A 10,960-nucleotide genomic window follows, 5' to 3' on the forward strand; every position below is an offset into this window, starting at 1 on the left:
GGCTTTTCCCTCTGATTAATACACTGGACTGGACATACAGTAGGACAGAGTAAACACCCACCCCTTCATTAGATGTTCTGTTCACATGCTAAAGACTTAATCTAAAGATGAAGCTAAAGACTTCATCATTACCTGTGGCTAAGGGAAGGAGATAGACCACGAGGGAGAAAGTCCACTGTAAACAAAACATCACCCAGGTCCAAGTATAATATATAGTGTTGTATAGTTTAACATTTTAGCTCAATTTACATTTGCATGTGTAGGTATGTAGTTTATACTGCAAATAGTGTGGAGACGGTTATGGAGTATAACTTGTGTCAAAATGTATGTTAGCATGTGTAGGTATATAGTGTGAAGATTTCTTTCTCTTATTCTCTTCTACAAATGATATTCTCCTGTGAAAAGGCTCTGTGTTATGATGGGGGGGGGGGGGGGGGGGCATATGCATGGTTCAAGGCCATTAGCCCTCCCATTGTGATACCTTATGATACTACAATGACAGGGGCATAGATCGTTAGATGGCCATTTGTTCATATGAATGGAGTGATTAAGAGCTTTTATGCTTACAGCGTACGCAAGACCTTTGAGGATCACATTAAGTGACCAAAAACATTCTTCAATGTAGTTCATGATATGATTTTGCACATATTCCAGCACAACTAAAAACTACTTTTCACAGTATGATTATTTGATAGCGATTTTAGAGGGAAAAAATCTAAATATGACAGTTGTTACCACTGTTTAAAGTTGCTTACATTTTCATAAATATCACAGCATGTCAGAACCACAGAAGGGCCTGACTCCAGCTCTGGTCTCCTCTGGGTTAGCATGTGTGTTGGGTGATCTGGTCACAGGTGGACTGCTCTGAGTACAGGTGGACTGCTCTAAGCACAGGTGGACTGCTCTGAGTACAGGTGGACTGCTCTAAGCACAGGTGGACTGCTTTAAGCACAGGTGGACTGCTCTGAGCACAGGTGGACTGCTTTAAGCACAGGTGGACTGCTCTGAGTACAGGTGGACTGCTCTAAGCACAGGTGGACTGCTCTAAGCACAGGTGGACTGCTCTATGCACAGGTGGACTGCTCTATGCACAGGTGGACTGCTCTAAGTACAGGTGGACTGCTTTGAGTACAGGTGTGAATGCATCCAAGGCGTACTGAGGACGTATCAAGATTCGATCAGTCAGACTTCATTTAGAGGTAGTGATGCCTGGATATGGCCCAAGCAGTGTGTATGCAAATGTGTTCTTTTAAAAAAAAGGCCCAAATTACGAGTGTGTCAAACATCGTAGACAATTTGAAAGTGTGAACAGGGTTTCAGATTTTATTTGATCATTAGCTAGTTTAAAAAGAGTTTAGGGGATAGATAGTGTATGTTTATATAAAGTTCCACGCAAATCTTTGCAGTCTAAAAGGTATTGTGGATCCGTTGTTTTAGATAACAAAAAACAGCTGTCGTTTCCCTCTTCTGGGAGGGTGGCAGATGACTCACTTATACATGCTATACATGCTATACATGCTATACATGCGCACTGAGCTGTGCAAGTATTTTTGAATGAGGCTGACTCTTGTTCAAAACTGCAATGATTCTGAATTAAGCACCACCAGGCCAGGCCTTCAGTTTCCAAGCATCCAAGTTAAAATGACGGGTCTGTGAATAAAGTTTTGTTCCTCATTATAGCACTTTTGGTCTTGTGTGAATGTGTCTATGGACACAACTCTGGCTTCTAAACACAAGGCTTTTTCAGAAGTAGAACAAATATTGTGAGGGAAATGGGCAAGTGTAAAAAAATGTGATAGACCCATGAATATAAGCACCACAAGCTGCAAGATAACTATGTCAAAGAAGGCATCGTAAAATGGATTTTCCCTCTGAATTAGTCAGTTAGTCTACACGTCGTATCCAGCTGATCTTCTTAAAAAGATACATGGTATTGCCTACTTATGAAACAGAATAGAAAGCAGAGAAAACCTTAGCAAAGAGTGCACCAGGATTAATGAGACTGTTACACTGCTTGCCCATGTGACATTAACCTCGACCTTATGTTGGCATGTTTTGTCAGTATCTTTATCTGCTGTGATTGTTAATGAAAATCCACCTCAATAAATAGGGTTATGAGATGAGTATGAATGTTAAAAAGTAATTTATAATAATAATAATAATAAATATAGCTGCAAGCAGCAATGCGGATTCCTCCAAAGATTGCGAAACCAGGGGAAAGTGTATATTCTTCACAATTTTGGAAAGAAGAGTAAAAGAAGGAAAGAAGAGTGAAGAAGGAAAAGAAGAAAAGAAAGAAGTGTCTTGCTAAAGGACACTTTGACAGGGAATTGAACTTACAACCTTCTGATTACTAGACCATTTCTTTACCCCTGTACCACTGACAACCAGGTTAATATCTCAAAAATGTGCTTAGATATTACTTCACTTTCTGTTTAGCCGCTAGCCGGGAATAACAGAAAATCTACATAACCGAAAATTGGCGCCATTGAACGTTGAATTCGTCTTGATCCAAGGAATCCAATGGTACCTCATTTTTGAAAATCGGTCAAACGGTTCAAAAGTTACAGTGTTAACAAAAGTCCAACTTTGACCCGTTGGTGGCGCTAGTGTGGTCTAGTGGGAGACATGAAACTTGGTGTGAGTGAAGAAGGGACTGTCCTTAATGAGTGTGCCACATTTCAGAAAAAGTTACCATACGGTTCTAGGGGCTGCCATTGACTTCCCATTGCAGGAGAATAATAATAATAATACCTACAATAACAATAGGGTTCCTCCTGACGGAGGAATCCTAATAATGAGCAGAACATTTGAACTTTGATCAATTTACTTTTAATGAATAAGAATACGCATTGTTGTAGATGGCATGCATTATGTCTGTGATTGATAATGACGGGCTTATGAACGTAGTATGTAGTTGCTACTTCCATCCATTTGGACTATAGTCTTAAATAGCTTTATCTACATTCATAACCTTACTATGTTTGCAGGCAAAGGTGTTTGGGAATAAATCGGAGTTTTAAAAAATTAAATTGTCTGTCATGGATACGTGAGGGAGCATTTGATCAAATATGAGCAGTTAACATATAATTACTTCCCCTGTTTCTCAACAAGAATGATTCATGAGTGAACCAGTAAAATCATTGGCTTCATGACTCTGGATGTGAATCTTTTTTTCAGTACTGATGTGAGACCTGATTTCCCAATGGATAAGCAGAAACATTAAGCAGTGTTGTTCATGACAACAGGCAGTTACTGGATGTCCTCACTGTGCAAAAATATTAGCCTAACTGTTGGCAGTGGCCTTGAAAAAGAATAATGTGTGTCTATTTTGTTATTCACACAGACCTCAGAGTGTTGCAACTTAAAAGACAGGCCACACATATAGTAGTTTTAATATAATAAACAACATTTATTTAAGGAACAGAGATGGATGCAGAGATGTTTGTCTATTACTGTATTAGGTACTATTTGAAATGGCAAGGGGCAGCTGAAGAATGATTCAAAGGTGTTGTTGACGTGTGATTATGTTGACAAAAGCAATGCCTGCTGTCTGGTTGTAAGTCATTTCATCCAGCCAGGTCACTGTCAAATAAATATATCTGATCTGTGATGACCAATGAAGACTGCACCACACAGTCTGGACTCTTGGGTGTTGATCTCTTTCTCAGTCTTCCCCACAGTCTTCCTGAACAATCTTTATAGAGTGTAGAAGTTTTAATTGCTATAATGCAAAAAATAAACCATGGCGTTGAACCACGCCCAAAGAACTGTCAGCGCTGTCATGGGCAGGACATTAAATCTGTCTTAGTCATTGTAAGTAACTCAAAAACAAAGGGCCCTAATTTCATTGATGGACAATGTGGCTGGCAAAACGCAAAGTCCACCACGTTTGACCTAAAGCTAATTTAATAACTTGGCAAAATCCTAAACTCAAACATGGGTGGGTCCGCACACAGACGTTGAAGTTCCATGTATATATTAGTTCCTTCAAAGCAACAGCACTTCCTTAAAACTTCTAAAAAGCACAGAGGACCAACTCTTATTTAAAATCAACCTTCATTATGTTCCTCCTGATGTTAACTGCATGTACGTATATAGTATATGCAGTTGTGGGGCAGTACGGACTTTATTGAAGATCCCGATTAAGTCCCGATTAACTGAAGCAGATACTGTATAAAAAAAACACAAAGTAATGTAAGGTAACACATTCCGTTACATATTACATTGTTCATTGGGACATTTTTAATTTTTTTTATCACAAGCCCGGTAAATAACTAGTTCCATTACAGTGAAACTCAGCAATATCAATTAATGAAGAGAGCTTGCCAGGTGCAAAGAAGGTGGCGAGATATTCTGTCCTCGTTAGGATATACTGGCTCTTACTGACGCGCAGTGCATCCAGCAATTTCGACTTAAGGGTGAAGCTATTTTCCACTACATTTGTGAAACTTTCAAACCACAGTTATCATCCACATTCTCTGCCTCATCAAAATAATTGGTCTTCTGTCTGTCCTTGCATCTGGTTCGTTTCAGGGTGGCTGATATGATGCACATATCTTAACGATTTTCAGTCATAGGTGGGAAGGTGTCTGATTACTTGAGTGTTTAATAATAGGCTACGCAAACATGATCTAAAGATGGGATATTGAAATGTGCATTCTGATGTAGCCTACCTTCTCCTCAAAGGTGAATCTCAACACCTCAAATGCGAAAATTTCATATTCCACAATTTCCTGACAGTCAACATGAACAAGGGTAAATTATTCATTCTGAAGTTAAGGGCTGTGGGCGTGATCGAAGCATGTAGGGGTGAATACGCATCACTGAAAGGCAGGCAAAGAAGACTTAAAGCAGCAATAAGGAGTTCTGTTCCAAAACTAGAAAGCTAACTACCTAAAAGGCATGCAAAAACCTTGCAAACACCACCAACAGCCCAGTTGACACTGATAGAAGTTTGCCAACACACTAACTGGTGTCTTTTGGCAGTATAGCTGGCAATGTCATGCTGTGAAAGCTTTTCTTCCATTTTTGCAGGGTGTTCCAGCCAGGAACACAGAACTACATAGGGCATATCCTGGGTGGCTAGTGGGAAAGACACAGGTGTTTATCTGTCCTTCACATGACCATATGCTATCAAAATGAATTTGAGGAAGGTACCAAAACTATCTGAATATAAAACTGTAGAACATACGTCTATGTTCATCTTGTTTAAGTAATGTTCAGTTTGAATTCCTATAACTAGGCACTGCGCATGCGTATAGTCAGAATGAATATGAATGACGAGCATGACCCACGTTACCTGTAATGTCTTCACAAGTTCCCGAGTAAAGAAACCAATTATACGGAATCCTGAATTGTGTCATTCATCTTTCAACATGGTGTCAGAAGTTGAGGTTCGGTCGTGAATGGAATAACTGCCTACGACGTGGTAAGACGTACTTTTCTCAGTGCTTTGAGGACATAGCAAACAGCCAACTAGCGCTGCACGTATAACGTAGCTGTAAATAACCCCATATAAGGGCTATTATTTTGAGTTGATTGCCTATTTTGGATTTGCCTTATTGATCTTTGATATGTGCCTAAATTATAATGTATTGTTTAAAGAATGTATTGAGGTTTTATGCCACCTTATCTCTTATAGAGAATTAGGACTTTTATTTTGACAATGTAAAAAGGTATCGCAGATCTCGTTATGTGTTAATGTAAACTTCTCAGTATGGCTACAGATTTTGTTACGGACGGATGCACATGCATACATTTCTAAAGTTTAATGGTTTTAATGGACCCGTATGAGACCAAAGCTCATACGGTGGTGATAGTTTCCCATTTTATTGAATGTACGAAGAAGAAAGAAGAAAATAAAAGTGTAATTTCACCAGCAGTAAGTTTCACGCCACTCTATATACGGGGATCCGTTACAGTAAGAGCTTCACCCCTCCAGCTAACCTGCTGCATCTAGGACTACAACGGACGAAAAGGATAACTTATACGGAAGGCAAGGAACACTTTTACGGACGAAAAGGATAAGGGCAGCGGTGAATTGAAGACGGTGTGAAGACGGACAAAGGCTAACGAAAATGGAGGGAATCGATGCTACTCTGCGCGGCAAGGATAAAGAGCAGCAGATTGAAATCCTTCAAAAGGTAATTCAAGAATACAAGGAAATGTTAGAAAAGGAAACAGAACAAGGTGCTATTAGACAAGAACTAAAAGAGTATTTGCAAAGCAAAGATTTGGCTAGACGTCCTGAACGGGCGCGAGTTCATACTGAAAAGATGCTAGCATACCGTGAAGAAGAACAGAGCAAACGGGCAAAGAGACTTGTTAGCCTTTATGAACAATGGAAAGCCCAAGCTCGTCAAACACGTCAAGAACTCAAATCTGAGCTAGCAGAAAAGCGCCTGGCATCCCTAGCAGACAATTTAGAAATAAGGAAAACGGATATCATGAAATTGTATGATGAACTGAGAGGGCACGGCACGCCTGATACTGAGCTAAGGCGTAAGGTTGATGCTTGTGCAGCAGTAACTAGTGACATTGTAAAAATCCTGAACGAGAGACTGACTGGCGTAAATGGAGATTATGATGCAGAACATGAAGGACGCCGCTTGCGTGAGCTACTTGAGCCTCACTATGCCCGGTCCATTTATGGCTCCTCTGCTTCAGTACAGACTGGCAGTCATCGTTCCACACACTCAAGTGTTGCAGCCAAGCGAGCAGAAGCAGCGGCGGAGTTAGCTGCTAAGGAGGCTGAATACAAGATGCTAATGGAGGAAAAGATACAGAAGGAAAAAATCCGAGCTTTAGAGGAAGAACACAGGAGGGAATTAGAAAAACAGAAGGCTGAATTAGAAAGATTGCAAGCTGAAAAGGACTTAAAGGCTGCCCAAGCCAGACTTGAAGCATATGTAGCCGGCGTGGTCTGTACTTCGCCGACTACTGCGTTGTGTTCAGGTGCAATTATCACAGGACGCTGAAGTTCTTTTAATCACTTTACTTTCTCTTACAGTATGCAGAATGTAGCTCTCGTTGCCAAGCAAAACACATACTGAGCAAGGCACGAAAATGCAGCCTGTAGCCACCAAACCAACCAATAGAGGGCGCACTTACCCAACAAATGATAGGCCTAATACCTAGCTACCATGAAAGAAACCAAGATTTTGGTGAAATAAACTTACATATACACAAAATAGAAAATGAAAGATTGCACAAATATGTGTCATTCATTAACCTGTTACATTCACCCCTCTTTAATTTCGCCAAAATCCTCAAAACATAGAGGGTAGAAAAGAAACAAAAGATATACAAAACAAAGCTCTTGTTCACTTGGTCCAAGATAACCCTGGGAACTCTATTTCCCATTCACAGCATAGAAAGCTACTTACAATGTAAGTTAAAAGAAAACAGCAGTTGATCAGACTACTGCCTCTTCCAGTGTGTATGATGCCTTTTACACCATATTAGATCTTGGAACACATCACATGACAAAAGTCATACTGCATGCATTAAAGCAAAGTATAACACAGCACCTAAGTCTCTATTCTTTTTCTATCTAAAATAAGTTGAGTAAAGACAGTGACCTTCTATTGACCCCTTCAACAAAACCCTTGGTGAGTGGTTTTTGCACCATGTTCTCTATCATGCGATTGACTGCCTTAACAACCCTGCCAGTACGTGTCCTGACTACCTGTCTCACAGGCCCTAGTGTTTGTGTGGGTATCTGACTATCAGTTCTTGTAACAGGTGAGTCGACATTAGGGGGCACTGTCTCGCCTAAATCAAGAGCCTCAGTTGGGGAGTCAGAGTCAGTGTCAGTCAAGTTTGAGTCAGGAGGAACACTGGAACCAATTAAGTCTCTCACAGGTGAGAATTCGTTTTTCCCTTGACCTCTGACCTCTTCAGACTGGGTTCTCGTGGGTGTCGATTGAACAGAGTCTCTGGACAGAGAATGGGGTCTCTCATCCTCCACCTCACACTCATCAGCATCTCCCATAGACTCACACACAGCATCAGATGATGTGCTTAACCACGAGTAGGTACGGTCCTCAGAAGCATCTACTGCCAGGCCACTCAAGGCATCAACAGAGGGAGGCTGGAACTCACTGGCCACATCTGAGGCATCTTCATTCAGCTCCTCACTGCTTTGTTCTGGGACAGGTAAGAAGCTCACATCCAACATCAGGTTCCGATGGACGACTTTGTTTTTCCCACTCTCATCCCTGACTTTGTAAATGTGAGTCTGAGGGTTCCGGTCTATGATGGTATACATGGTGGCCTCCCACTTGTCCGCTAGCTTCCTCTTCCCTCTCTCCGTTTTATTGGCAAGCAAAACTCGGTCGCCAACGTTCAGGTGGGTTCCACGGACTCTCTTGTTGTAGCCATCAGCTTGATGTTTCTGTTCTTTCCTCGCATGCTGCTGAGCTATGCCGGCAGCCACATGGAGGTTCGCCATCAACTTCTCTGCATAGGTCTTATAATTCACCACGACTGGATCCTTCAGGACTTGTTTGAAGACCATATCTACCGGGAGTCTGGGGACTCGACCGTACATCAAGTAGAATGGAGGATATCCAGTCGTTTCATGGATGGTGGCATTATAAGCAAAGGTCAAAGTCTGTATCTGTTGAGCCCAGTGTTGTTTGGCTGCTAGTGGTAAGGCACGCAACATACTGCCGAGCGTCCTATTGAACCTTTCAGTTTGTCCATTCCCCATGGGATGGTATGCTGTTGTGTGTGTTTTTGTAATCCCTGTGAGGCTGAGGAGTTCGGCAATGAGTTTACTTTCAAAATTGGCTCCCTGATCGGAATGTATTCGCTCTGGAAAACCATAGATGCAGAACACGTTATCCCATAACTTCTTCGCTATTTGCTTTGCAGTTTGGTTGACACAGGGGAACGCATGGGCCAATTTTGTGAAGTGGTCTGTTATGACCAACACATCTACAGATCTTTGTTGACTGTCCTCAGCACTCCAAAAATCAATGCACACCAGTTCCATAGGTGCTGAAGTGCGAATGCTCTCCAAGGGAGCTCGGGCAGCTGGTTCAGGGGTCTTGCAAGGATACAGCGTTGGCAGCATTTCACATATTCCTTGATGTCTCTTCCCATTTGCGGCCAGAAGAAACGCTGTCGGGCAAGATGTGCTGTTCTAGCTTGCCCCTGATGCCCAGCGAGATCATGCACACCAGCGAGAGCCTTGGCCTTCAAGCTAACAGGCAGCACAAACTGATACCTCTTCTCTTTGCTTAATGGGTCTTTGGTTACCCTGTATAGGACTCCGTCCTGGACTTTCAGATGATGCCACTGCTTGCACAGTGTCTGAGCCGTAGCTGTTAACCTACTTCTCCCTCGCCTAGGTGGTGGCTCACCCCTCAGAACGAGTGGCAGGACCTCCCTGATAACTGGATCCGTTTCCTGGCTGTGCCTTAGCTCGCCGATGGAGAGGGCTGGAGGTGTGTCCTGTTCTGAGGGCACCGCCTGAGGAAGAGCTTTGAAAAACTGAGTGGCTCTTATCTCTGCTCCCTTTTCCCACTCTACGTGAGCTTCAAAAGCAGATCTTACATGTGAGGGTTCTTGACTACCAGCCAGTATGTCTTGAGTGGTGTCCATGGTCACACAGCAGCCTGCATCATCTGTCCGGAGACACTGGACCTTGCAGCGGAAGAGATCCTGAATTTTTTCCTCCTTTGTTCCCTCTGCTTCGGCCAACAGACCTTCATACGGCTCGCTGATCAACCTTTGGCTCACTGACTTGGCAAAAGGATCTCTACTTAGGGCATCCGCCACGATGTTCTTTACCCCAGGGATGTGTTTGATACTGAATGTGTATGGGGAAAGCTTTGCCACCCACCTTTGTTCGTAAGCGTCAAGTTTCGGTTTTGTCATTATATAAGTTAAAGGATTATTGTCGGTCCACACTGTAAAAGTGTGGCCCTTCAACCAGTGGCTGAATTTTTCACAAACACTCCATTTGAGCGCCAAGAATTCTAGGCGGTGGGCAGGATACCTCTTTTGTGAGCCAGTGAGGGTCTTGCTCGCAAAGGCGATCGGGCGTGCCTTCATTTCCCCCTCTGGTATCTGGGACAGAACTGCCCCAAGGCCATCAAGAGAAGCGTCAATGGACAGAACCAGAGGCTTAGAGAAGTCTGGATGAGTGAGGACCGCACAGTTCAGGAGCTTCTCCTTGAGGCTGGCGAAGGCGGAGTCGCAGTCAGGGGTCCAGTCTGCAGGTTTGAGCTTTCTGTAGACTCCTGGATTCTGACTGTACTTTCCGGCCTTTCCTCTCCGTTTCTGGCCAGCTGTGAGGGCGAACAGGGGTTTTGCGATGGAGGAGCAATTTGGTATGAAGTGCTGGTAATAAAATACCATCCCCAGGAACGACTTCACTCTGCGAACTGAAGGAGTGCAGCTATCATTTTCCATCAAGTCCCTCTTCGACATTTTGGCGATGACCTCAACTTTTTCGGGGTCAACAGCAACACCGTCACCGTCAACAATGTGCCCGAGGAACTTCACGGACCTCCGCAACAGATGGCACTTTTTCGGACTCAATTTCAGGTTGTGCTCCCGCAGCCTCTGAAAAACAACCTCCAACCTGCTGAGGGCCTGCTGTTCAGAGGGGGCAAAGATCAAGAGATCATCTAGGTAGCACAAAAGACTGCTGAACTTTAGATCGCCAAAGATGCTTAACATCATCCTCATGAAGGACGCCGGACTGTTGCAAAGCCCCTGCGGCATTCTGTTATACTCATGCAGGCCTAGTGGTGATGTGAAGGCGGTGTATTTTTTGTCCTCCTCATGCATGGGCAGGTTATAAAAACCAGATGTGAGGTCCATGGTGCTGAAGACAGTGTTACCGCCAAGGGCAGCCAAGCAGTCAGATTGATGGGGCAAAGGATGAGCATCCTTGATGGTTCTCGCGTTCAGCCATCGAAAGTCTGTGCATATACGAAGATCG

Source organism: Clupea harengus, chromosome 3 (genome assembly GCF_900700415.2).
Source record: "Clupea harengus chromosome 3, Ch_v2.0.2, whole genome shotgun sequence".
Classification (NCBI taxonomy): Eukaryota; Metazoa; Chordata; class Actinopteri; order Clupeiformes; family Clupeidae; genus Clupea; species Clupea harengus.